Genomic DNA, 12893 nt, shown 5'->3' with positions numbered 1-12893 from the left:
TGATACAAATTTCATACTATAGAATGTTGTCCAAATATGTATTAAAAAGTCATACTGTAGCATGTCTTTCAAAATTTGATAAAAAAAAATCTATACTATAACATTTCATCCAAAATTTCACAAAAATGTATTACTATAAAAATTATAAAAATGTCATACTTTAGCAAGTCGTCCACAATTTGTGATATGTCGAGTATGTATGAATAGTCTGTTCTCGTAAAAAAAGTTTTTTGATGAAGAATTAAGTTTTGGTGGTTTTTATGTGCTTCTGAATAAAGTCTCAGCTTTAAAACGATGTCATAAGGGTACCCCCTTATGTGTTTTATGCCTCATGTGACGACAAGCTTCAGTATGACTTTTGTTTTAATATTTTGGGCAACATGTTATACTATGACTTTTTTTATTTTTGTTTTTTATTTGAGACGACATACTACAGTGTGACTTTTGTTTTTGTTTTATCATATTTCGGACCACATCGTATAGGATGACTTTTTGTCATAGTTTAGATGACATACTATAGTATGACTTTTTTGTCATATTTTGGGCATGCTATACTTTGACTTTTTCTTCATATTTTGGACGACATTCTATAGTATATTTTGGACAATTCATTTTTAAAATTTTGGACAAGCTATAGTATAACTATTTTTTCAGACGTAAACTTTTCTTGCTTTTCAGACATAAGAGAATCCCCTTATGTTTTTTTTATTCTATAGTATGACTTTTTTTTCATATTTGAGACAACATGCTATATTATGACTTTTTTTCATATTTTGGACGAAAATCTATAGTGTGACTTTTGTTTTCATATTTTGGACAAATGTAGTCATATAATATGACTTTTTTTTTTCTGATGTAAGGGTCACCCCTTACGTTTTTCATCTTTTTTGGAGGTCTTGTGTTTTTCATGCATTTAGGACGTAAGGACGTAAGGATACCCCCCTTATGGTTTATGCTTTTTGGATGTATTGTGTTTTAAGCCTCATTTGACAACTTGTCGTATTACTTTTTCTTCATATTTTGGACAACATACTGCATGCAGTATGACTTTTCATTTCATATTTTAGACGACATAGTGTGACTTTTTTTCATATTTTAGACAACATACTAACAAATGACTTTTTGTCAACATACTAACGTATGACTTTTTGTCAAACGTATGATGTTTTTTTTTTCATATTTTAAAGTATGAATTTGTTGTCATATTTTGGACGACATGCTATAGATTGACTTTTTTTAAATATTTTAGATGACGTGCTTTAGTATGACTTTTTTATATTTTAGACAACATGCTATAATGTAACTTTATTATATTTTGGATGAAAAGTCATAGTCGTTCAGAATATAATTAAATAGTCATACTGTTGCATGTCATCCAAAATAGGAAAAAAAAAAGTCTTACTTTTATGTGTCTTCCAAAATATGAGTCATATTTAACAAAACATATTTTGTACGTGATATGCACTTCTCCAGTGGGAATTGAACCAATGACCTTCTCACTGACAGGCACCTGCACTAACCACTACGCCATTGTGCTTTTGATGCTGTCACTTTCTTTTGTGCCTTTGAAGACTTGCGACAGTATGACTATTTTTTAGATTTTGGATGAGATGCAAAGGTATGACATCCTTTGGACCTGACATACATGTCTCAAGCTGGAATTGAATCAATGACCTTCTCACTGAGGGACCAAAGTAACCATGTTATAGTATGACTTTTTATATATATATATATATATAAAGAATAACTGAGAGAAAGTGTACTGATTGTAAATAAGTAAACATAGAGAGACCTAAAGGTATCTCTATATAAAGGTCTCATACTGATCAAGACCGCCATGTCAGCCTTAAAGGAAATGACAAAAGGTCTGATGGGCCTCTCTCTCGGCCCCAACGTGCATCAAAAAAAGAGAAAAACACATTTGAAAACAAGACCTGAACTAAGAGATGCCTGACACTCCCCTCCCCTCACCTTGCCTATTGATTTTTTGTCTCTTTTCCACTTAGCAAGCATCACCATTCTCCTGCATAAACATCAGAAAAACCCAGAGGGCTCATCTCTTGGACAGAATCAATAACAGCAGGAGTCGTATTCACATTATAAACAACAAGTCCTGCATACTCATGCTATAGCCAGCACGAAGGAAAGCTGCTTATCGCTCCATGTGTGGTGAGTGGGAGAGAGACTTTACAAAAGACAGACGTGAACTACAACTAATCGAGGAAGAATGGGCTGATTGAAACTGCTACAAACTCCCCTCTGGTAAGTATTGTTAATAACATCTTAATTCTGGCATTGCTGGTTTGAGTTTGAACAAAGTTAACTCTTTCTATTACAAGTTTATAGGGACATGTGTAGGGTATAAATGACTGCATGAGTACAATTATGCTCACAATTAGAAAATGCATGTTAGAACAAGCTGTGCAGACAGCCATGCTAGCAGCTCTGTTAAACTGAGGGCACAAAACCAAAACCTGCTCAGAATTATTGGCACCAATCTGATGAATTTAGATAAATTTACAAATAGACTCACCTGTGGTTCATTTTCAGCGTTCACATGATGTGAATTAACCAATGAATGAAGGGTTTACTGCATTAAAAAAGAGGTTGGTTGTTTTAGGATCATTTTTCAGCATGGTAAAGACAAGAGAGGTGTCTGAAAGCATCAGCACACTATCATCAAAAAACATAAATCCTACAGGCTACAAAGCAATCGCCGAAGAGCTTAAAGTCCCTGTTTCAGCAGATTGTAATGTTATCAAAAAGGTTCTCAGTCGTAAAACTGTTAAGCCAACTCCAGGATATGGTGCTAAGAAGAACCTCAATGAGAGGAGACTGTAAATGTTGGTGTGGAATGTGGGAAAAAAAACAAAAACCCACAAAGGAGATCGAAAGAGCTTCAGGCTAACCTGAAGCAATGTGGATGGGTGGTTTCAGCCCGTACCATACACCACACACTAAACCAAGTGGGGTACCATGAGTGAAGGCCAAAGAGGACTCAACCATTGAAAGACAGACACAAAAAGTTATATATTATGTTTAAGATAATGTGCCGATGAAACCAAAGTAGAGCTCTTTGCTGTGCAGTTTGTTTATAGGCGATCAAATGAAGCCCGTGAGAAAAAAGAGCACCCTACTGACAGGAAAAACATGGTGGAGGCTCTATCATGCTGCGGGGCTGTGTTGCTGCCTCTAGTACTGGAGGCATTTGTATCAAAAGGATGGTAAAACCAGAATATTACCAAGGTATTTCGGAGCCAACTGTGTTAACCTGTGTCAGAAACGTTGGTTACAGGACAACAAACCAAAGCACACATTCAGCAGCACAAAAGAATGGTTGAAAAGGCACTGATGAGCAGTTTTAAAATGGCCAGCAAGATGTCTTGACCTAAATCCCACTCAAAACCTTTGGAGAGGGCTGAAATCTGCCAAAGCATAAATGACTGCAAACTTAGAAGGCCTTGAACACATAGCAATGGAAGAGTGGCAGAAAATAGCAGCTGAAAGCTGCAAGAAGCTTCTATATGGTGACAAGAAACATGAAGAGACTGTCATTGTTGCCAAAGCTTCTGCAACCAAATATTAGTAAAGGGACCCCAATAATTGTGTCCAGTGTACATTATTCGTTTATTTAATTCAAAAATTCCACACTTTGTTCAGTAGCCTTGGTCATTTTATTAAAATATTCTGGCTATACACTGCTTGGTAATTTGCATATTATATTCTGAACTATGTACATGAAATTCAAGGGTGCCAATAGTTTTAACCGGGACATAGAATGTCACCCTCAGTATACAGCAGACCGGCACATCCAGGAACACTGGCTTACAACACATCTTGCCCCCTTTTGGGAGAAATCAAGTGACACTCGCTATAGACTTCAATGTAAAATATCAGTACAAAACGAAACTATTAGAAAACCACCAGAGTTAAATTAGGTTATAAATGACCCAAATACACCATGTCAAGTAAATATGTTTCTGCCGTGGAACACTATAGATCTATTGTAAAGTTTAATTCGATCCCTCTTCAGTGATATACCTTTAGTCTCCCTGCCGGCATCAAGCGAATGTTACAACCCTCTTCAGGGGCCAAAGGTGTCCTACATAGACAACTGTTTTTACCTTACTGAGTCTCCAGGTGAGCTAATTACCAGTTAAATATTGACTTTTCAGTCCTACTCTACAAATTGTAGGCTCTCTTAATAACAGCAGTGTCCTCTGAAAACTGACCGAGCTACATTATAACCCAGAGCGTCCCGTTTTCTTCCCTTCGTATAGCTCGGAGCCATTAGGTCCTTCTATCGGGATCGTTTTTTTTTTTTAGATATAGCAAAGGAACAGATCCGAGATCAATGTTTTTGACATTATTGTTAGTGCAACTAACTACACAGCTACTTTTTGGCACACCATTTTTCATTTAAAACAGTTAGTTTAAAGTAAAAGTATGGGAAAAAGTCTCCACTTCGTCCGGTTGACTGTTGCAGTATGCAGGATTGTTTTATCTCAAAAAGGGGTGTGGTGATGAGAGCCAACTTTAGATGGCATGCTGCCAGTCTGATGAATGCTAACTTATTAATAATGGCAATTTACTTACAGTATAAAGAGGGAGTAGCTATTTTGAACGTCCTTGGTTCAGGAAGTAAGACTCTTTCATTTTTCCCGTAGAAAATGTGAAGTTACTCACAGTTGGAGCGCAAACCTCTCCCAGTTAAAACATTAATCCAAATAAAATAAGGTCTGATAAGAAGTTGAAGGTAGAAACCTTGTGTACATACAATTTTCTAGGGAGAACTAAAAAGACACTCTCCATGCGTGAAACATGTTGTGCCAGTTAAGGTATGAAGCCCAGATCAGGCTTAATCCTGGCAAGAGAAAGTGGGCTTTTGTTTAAAAGTATATTTTGGTGGCTTTGGAAATTATCACTTAATCTAGAAAGCTGTTTTATTATGCAAAATAGTCATTTACATAACCCCAAATGTTTTTGTTTTTTTTAAAACCACATATGTCAGCATTATATCTTTTCTTCATATCCAACACTAAAATAGAAAGCAAAAAGTGAGAGTGACTCATTATTCACACTCAGCTGAGGTGTGGAGGATAGGGTTGAAAGGTAGATGTGCTGACCTTGTAAATGGTTTGGAAATCAATAATATCATTGACAAGGGTCATGAATCTGTTTCTATCACCAAGTGTTTTTGAACAAGTCTGCTTTGCCCTAGAAATGCCTGTAAAATTTATCCTGGAGCATCACTATCGCTCACACTATCGCATGTATAAAAGAATAGGCTTTTCAAAAATGTTGGTCAACAACTTGTCGCATTTACATGCAGTAGAGACAGCCTGAAATGTTGTGTGTCCTCACAAAACCTGACTAATGACCGGATTAAGGGAGGAAATGGGTCTGAATTGTAATCCCCATGGTGAAAGCTGCACTTTCAGTAAGCTTAGCCAATAAATCTGTGGGAGGGTCCACGCTTTCTTTGGCAGCTTTTGTGATTCTGCAACCCCTCTGCTCTCAGCCCTTGATCACAGCAGTGTGCAGCATTACAGAGCGCATGCTGATTGAGTACTGCTCATTTTAGCGGTTTAATTCTGACACTTTGACACCTGTATTAACAATAGGTCATTTTACAAAAAACTGATTACCCAGCGAAAGAAAGTGAACAACGGATAAAGTAGCAGGAAACAAGATAAGTTTATACGAGATAAACATGCCAATTGCGCAACCAGCTCTTCCTACTCACCGATCTCATAACATACATGAGATATTCATCCCAGTAACCTGTTCAACACGTATATGCAGGGGGAAAAAAATACATGTTGCAAGAAGTACTCATTATTAACTTTTCACTACTAGAGGGATCATCATTTCTTGCATGCACAGTAAAACATGACCACAGAAAGACAATTGACAGGTCCAGAATCCAAAATGAGAAATCTCTCTCCATACACAGATAAATATATTGGTCATCCCTAGCTTAATTCAAATAAAAACAAATGTTATGTTCCCCGATAGAAAAGTAAAAAAAACAAACCCAAAAAACAGGCATATATGTATTGCCAAGCAAAATATTAATTTTAAGGGTTTTGTCAAGTACGAGAATTACTTGATATAGAAAAAAAAAAAAACAAGACCACCTTTTGATAACCACTTCGCAAACAAAACTGACCAAACCCGATAGGCCTTAGAAGGAGAACTTAGCGTGCATATCTGTATCCTCGAGATGTGCACGTGATTAAACAATAATTTTACTTGTCAAAATTTCAGTTTTATGTGCATATGGCCATTTGTCAACAACCTCTTTTGGTGAGGAACCCAACCGCTTCATCTCAAATTGCAAACAAATTGGGTATGTAACGCTGGATGCTTTTTACCCTCAACTGCCATGATGGCTACGTAGTAGAAAGCGAGGGACCACCAACCTGTTTTCAGCTGAGGGACACTTCTGCTATCGTGGAGCGTGACACTACACTAATTTGAGTTGTACATGCCCATATTTTGCACTTTGTACAACTACACTGCTGTTGGACTGAAGCTACCAGTACGTTAATTGTGTGCTTTACACAGAGGGCAAAAAAAAAGCGTTCAGTAAAATAACCCAAAAAAGCCAGCAGATATGTTTGCAGGTGCCGTATAATTTTTTTTACAGTCCTTTCCCTTTAAATGCAGAACAGCCAATCGTGATTTGAGACAACACTCCCACAACATACATTAGTGTACTGACATCTAAATGGATGAATTGAGACAGCTAACATCTTCATCCTACCAATATTTGCTCGGCCTCACATAAAACGAGATGACGGAGGTTAATAGCAAAGTAAACTTGACCTTCAAAAAATGTGATCTTTAGAACAAGAAAGCATGTAAAACATGATCTGAGATTGTTTTCCAAGTTGAGAAGTCATGTATACAATTTATTTATGCAAACAGAGATATGAAACGTTTTTGTTACCAATTTAACCTCAATCAGATCTTTGCTGCAGCCATTAGCCATGGTATGCATTTGAAAATAGCCAATGTCTTCAACTCTATTTATTCTCTTCCTCCCTGTAGGCTGCCTCTCAGTACTGAATTAGAGAGGGAGGAGGTGGGTTATGTAGCAGAACAATCATTCCCTACCTCAGCAATAAAGTCTGTAAATGAGAAATGAAAGAGGTGTACTGGAACAGAGCTGTCTGTGTACCTTGTTTGTTCTGATACAGTCAGGTATGCACGGCTGAAGGAATTGGGCACAGGGCGGACACATATTAGTTACAGACTGACCACCTCCATGGACCATTATGCGTGATAGATATACTGTATACTAACATGCTACGGTGTTTGCCAGGTGAACCGCAAAGGTATTCATCCAAGTAGAAAAAAATAAATAATGTTAACGTCCCAAAAGTAGCTCGGGGCTTGTTCTCTTTATCTCTCTGCTCCTCTGAGCCAAATTATCCTATCGCTTTCTGCGCCTCGATCTGGAACCTTGTGAGGTAGCCTGAAGTAGAAGAGCATTTGAAGCGTCTGACAGATGATGACCAGCAGCCTGGCTCTCTGTGCTATAATTGGCAAGTCCGAGTTCTCTGTCGCCGCAGCAATAATCGCCCTATTGGTTTAAATTCCCTTCATGTCAGTCGCACAAAGGCCAGCAAGCTTACAGGAGGCAAAAACCTGCTGTGGTGGCAGATGTTGAGGAAATGATATGTTAGCTTCTTTTTTTCATGCAAGACTGTGATATTTGAACCCCACAGCACGGCAGGAAGAGCCAGAGCTCCTGACCCTTTCCGCTGTGAGCGGAATGAGGGGTGACGGTCAGACGAAGTTCAGTTCAATTTAGTGGCGAGGCAGCATGGATACCAGAGAGTTGTGATTCCTGCCTATGACTCCTCAAATTCGTAGAACTCAACGCACGTCTCTGTGTCTGGAGCTGTGGGCTTAAATGGACAGGTGAAACTCTGTATTCTGCTTCTGATCTTTTGGGATATGTCAATGTGAATATGAACATTTTCATTTTAAAGCCCGCTGAGTTTCGATGTCTGTCTTGTTCTGGGTTGTTCGCTGTGTAGCTTCCTGTATGTTGCCTGTATTGCCACAACTGAAAGCTTAAAAGAGGCTTTCCCATAATCCACTAACTACTGCAAGAAAGAAAGACAGAAGGGAAGGAAGGAAGGAAGGAAGGAAGAAAGAAACAAAGAAAGTTCTCTAGCACTGGAAACCAAACAACAAGCAGAAACTGTGAGAAAAAAAAAGCTGCAACCTATCATCACGTCACCCATTGGTTTGTAAATTGCCATCTGGAGGACTCCAGTTTGGCATTTCGGCTGTCGCCATCTTTGTTGGTGCCATTGGTGACCATATTTGGACAAGGAGTGATCGGTGGATCTGGCTCGATAAGACTGGCGATCTGAGGACACCACACCTGCTGACCGACATCAGAAACCTGACTGCATCCCAGGCCTGTCAATCAAACCAGACACGCCCCCAAACATACCGCTCTTTGAGGCATAATAACACATTATTTATGGTATTATTTTCAGGTGGACCGCCAGAGCATTGATCAGGAGTGAATTTACCAAATGACAAAAAACATTGAATATTGTATGTCATTAGAGAAGTTGAATGGGAGTCTATAGAGCCAAAGGCTTTTTGGCACCAACTCCTAGAGGGACATGGTGGAATTACATTACATAAGGAGCTTGCTATTGGCCTCACTTCATTACCTGTAGGTTGAACATCCATTTTCATAAACAGTCTATGATTGCAACCTACCTGACAGAAAGCCCAGCTTTTGTTTGGCAAGACAATAACAATAATAATGGTAATTATAATAATCTTTTTTTTTTTAGGATGATTTTCAAAATAAAGTTACAAAGTGCTTTCCAGAGAGAACATCACATGAAATACTGAGATGAATGATAATTATTTTGAAACATGACGGACAAAGATACAATTAAAATAATGAATGAGGAATTAAAAACCAGTGAGATAAACAGCTCAAATAAAATCGGGATATGCTTCCTGATAAAAGTACATTTTTGGAAAAAAGAAGACGATGACTCAGATAGTCTAATTTCCTGAGGCAGTCTTACCAGAGCCTCGGGGCCCTGACGGGAAAAGCTCAGCCCTCTTTAGTCATCAGCCAGTTGGAAGACAAGGTTTGATGGGATGTATCATGTGAGGTGAGGCACAAACACTTCACACACACATCTGTCATGAAGCATAATTCCAGTCATAGTGTGCATATTATAACGTTTTATTATTTCGGGTGGATTATTATATAAGTAGTATTTCACTGTCATAACTGTGTCAAGAGGAGGTCTTTGTAACTATTTAATTATACGGTTAGGTTTGTATTTTTACTTTACAATAGTTCCCATGAATTCAAGTTTGTTTCTGTCTGGACTTGATTGGCCTCACTTCACCATGTTCCAGGGTTACTCTTTATTGCTTTTACAAAAAAATGTATTGTCTGAAAAGATAATTAGGTTGTGAGGAGTATCTCTGAGCTCTACATGAAGCAGCAACGTAGATCAATACAGGCAGATGCGGTCAGAGATGTAGAGATATTTGAATGTGGATAAGAACAGATAACACTCTAATTTATGGTAGAAAAGCCTTGGATTTAAAGTTTTAATCTGTATGTCATGCACACAAATGCGCATAAAATTAAAATGCAATGTACTTTAATTTGTGTTCTTTTGAAAAGAGATCAACATTTAAACTAAGCTGATAAATAATTGTAGCCAACCGAGCATGTTAATTTTCATGCAGACAATATGCCACATAAAGTAGGCTTTTTTATATATTTTTTTCTGAAAACATGTTATGTCTTTTGTTACATTGAAATGGAAATACAATTTATCTTGGCTTGTTGTGCACAGTGGGTAAAATATACAATCTAACAGGCTGAATCATCCAATCAGTCTGTTCTTGTGTTGTTGCTCAAAATAAAAGGACTGTAATGGGATTGCGCGCTGTTGGTTATCTTTACAGAGTTGGTTTTGCGCCGTTCTCATGCTACAGCTTTTACTGAATGAGCAATCCCATCACATGTATCGTTTTTTGTTGTACATTTTACATCCAGTACTTATGCTACGCTATTAAATGTGACAACGCTTTTTCTGTTCGCTTCCTGCAGCTGCACCTCCGCTTCAGAACTGCTGAAGTTGTTCTTCCTCTTAGAGTCTGCTGCTCCACCGTTTTTCAGCATTATTTACATTCCTCTCAACTTCTCTCTTCTCCTTCACTGTCTGTCACTTCGTGTGCATGCGGCACTGCAGTCTCATGCCCTTTTATGGTCACTGGCAGGGCGTTTACTTGTGCTAAATAGGATCACCTGGCACGCGCTTTCAATTTACGAGGGCCGCGGGATTCATCGAGATAAGACCACGGGTGCGAACACATCCGGGGTTTAAGAACATGTCGTGCACCTGACGTAGATTTTTGTTCTTAGGACATTTCTGAAGAACAAATTGAAGAAAAATTGATAAGAAAAGAAAAAGAATGATATTGATATCTTCAGATATTGTGATTATGAGAATGAGACGAGGGAGGAACGGATGGACAGACAAACCGAAAACATAATGCCTCCAGCTGTGGCTATCACCGTTGCTGAGGTGATAAAAAAAAATGGACTGTTACCATCACAAAAATGAAATGTAAGAATGTCAACTTAAAGAATAAATGAAAACTTATGTCACAAATACACCTTAGACGATATAGTAAAAAAAAAGTGAATATATGCTAACATACATACATACAAAAAGAGTTGACATATTGTTGTAAGAACAACAATTTGTAACAAGACACAAAAAAATGTAGGCATAAAGTATTGTCACTGTACTTTTGCGTGCTAAATAAACAAGCTGATAACGTGGGCAATGCTACAGCAGCACATTATAAAATCGTATTTGTGCTGTGTATGCCAACTGCACAGCAACACTCCAAGTAAACTTAATAAAGAAAATTAAAAATTCTACAGTAAAGTCATTAATGGAATTTTTAACATCATTCATCAGTAATTATGATAGCAGAAAGACGGTAATTTGATTGAAAAAAGATGAATATTCCCTTAAAGCGGGAAACAAACATCTGTTGAAGGTCAAAGGAACTTCTTCCCAGGAAGATGATTTTCTATTAGACTTTAACCTTTAATTATATTTGAATTTAACCTTTAGCACCCTAATTATTCATGATAAGAGCTAATTTATGGACCTCAACATTCATCTACGTTAAAACCTAACCTGTTCAATTTAATCGGAACACCAACAGACTGCACAGGAAAAGTGAGACTATGGCAACCAAGGCATATGATGACAAAGAGACATCTGCATAAATGGCATGTTTCATCTCACTGCAGGCACCATATGGCACAACCTTATTTTTAAATGCTTAAAACCCAGCAGAGGAAAACATGAATGTTCTTATTTCCTTAAGTTGTGTAGCTGTACTTAACTTGGCACAATATATGACACGCATAGCAGTAGTACAGATAATCAAAATTTGTATGTGAACTCTTCAGCTGGAATATGAACTGAAATATTTGATGTTTAAAAAGTCTCCTCAGTTGCCCATTTCTCAGTCACAGTGAAGTATTAATCATGAGTACAGTAAATTGGCATTTGCAGCCAAAGCAGATGCTCTGCAACATTAGGATAGATTTTAATCACCACAATTAGGACTGTTTGTACACAGAATATGTGGCTAGTTAATAATAATTCTGCACTGTGGCATCCTGGTGCCAAACTCACACAACATACTGCACTGCTGAACATAGAGGGTAAGGTTTATTACACTCCCAAGGTTTTAAGCAACACTCTAGCGGTCAGGCTCTTTTAATGTAAAGGTAAAAAATAAAAAACAATATGTAAACAAAAAGTTGGATTATCAGTTGATGCTCTAAAAACAACAATGCTGAACTCTATAGTTAATATATAACTGTGAAATTAAGTGTATTGTCTTGTAAATGCAAACTAAATAGGAAATAGTAGTATAAGACTGTACTACAAAGAATTACCGGCCTGTCCTGCTCCATAATTGTGCTCAAAGTGATCTTGGCACCATTTATTTATTTTACCAAACTCTTCTAACCCTTCTCTTACATTCTGAAATTGTCATATCATTAAATGGTAATAGCAAGAAAAGCAAGTTTACAATGAAATTATCATGAAAGATTTATCCCACGAATGTGTTCCTTTTTGGTGAAATGAACAGATTCATTAAGTATTTTTGTGTGAATCTGAGATATAAGCTAATGATCAAGTCACCTGCTTATTTCAAAACAATAAATTAGCCTTGATATATATATATAAGCTTATGCTTAATGAAAAGTTGCATTGAACGCAACCTTTTGCTCCATAAATAAGAGTTGACTGAAACAAAATTGCGTGAGATTTCATAGCATTGCATTCAAGTCTTTTATGAATTCATGTTTTTAATTATTTAAAAAATATAAGTCTAAAGGTTTTCAGCGCATTTATGATATAAGAAATGTAAAAATTAAAAATAAATTAAAAATAGCTGTTTTTTTTCTTGGTTTCTTATTAAAAGCATTGGAACCAGTTAATGCACTGGATCCATTTTTCCATTGTATTTGGCATTGTGTGTGTCAAGTATCAGATGCTTAGGGGTGGTAACAGATAGTGTAGTACAATACACGTATAAAAGCAAAAATTTACTTTTTGCCGCATTGGATAATTCTTGTTGTTTTCTGTGTTTGTATAATGTTCAGCTCTGGGGAATCTAAGCTGTCTTTCTTGCCACTGGCATTGCAAAAATGCACAGACCCTTGTGCGATAAAAAAGTTCAGACACTGTGCCTATAACAACCAATATTTCAATGTGCCTGCCATCCCCTTCAAAGCAGTGTCCTTCTACACTGCTTCCGCTGGAATCTCGTTTTATAAACGT

The sequence above is a fragment of the Brachyistius frenatus genome, unplaced genomic scaffold (genome assembly GCF_029030835.1).
Source record: "Brachyistius frenatus isolate BFR_SWC_R1_liver_20210118 unplaced genomic scaffold, ASM2903083v1 Contig_27, whole genome shotgun sequence".
Classification (NCBI taxonomy): Eukaryota; Metazoa; Chordata; class Actinopteri; family Embiotocidae; genus Brachyistius; species Brachyistius frenatus.
Note: the sequence above shows the minus strand (reverse complement) of the source record.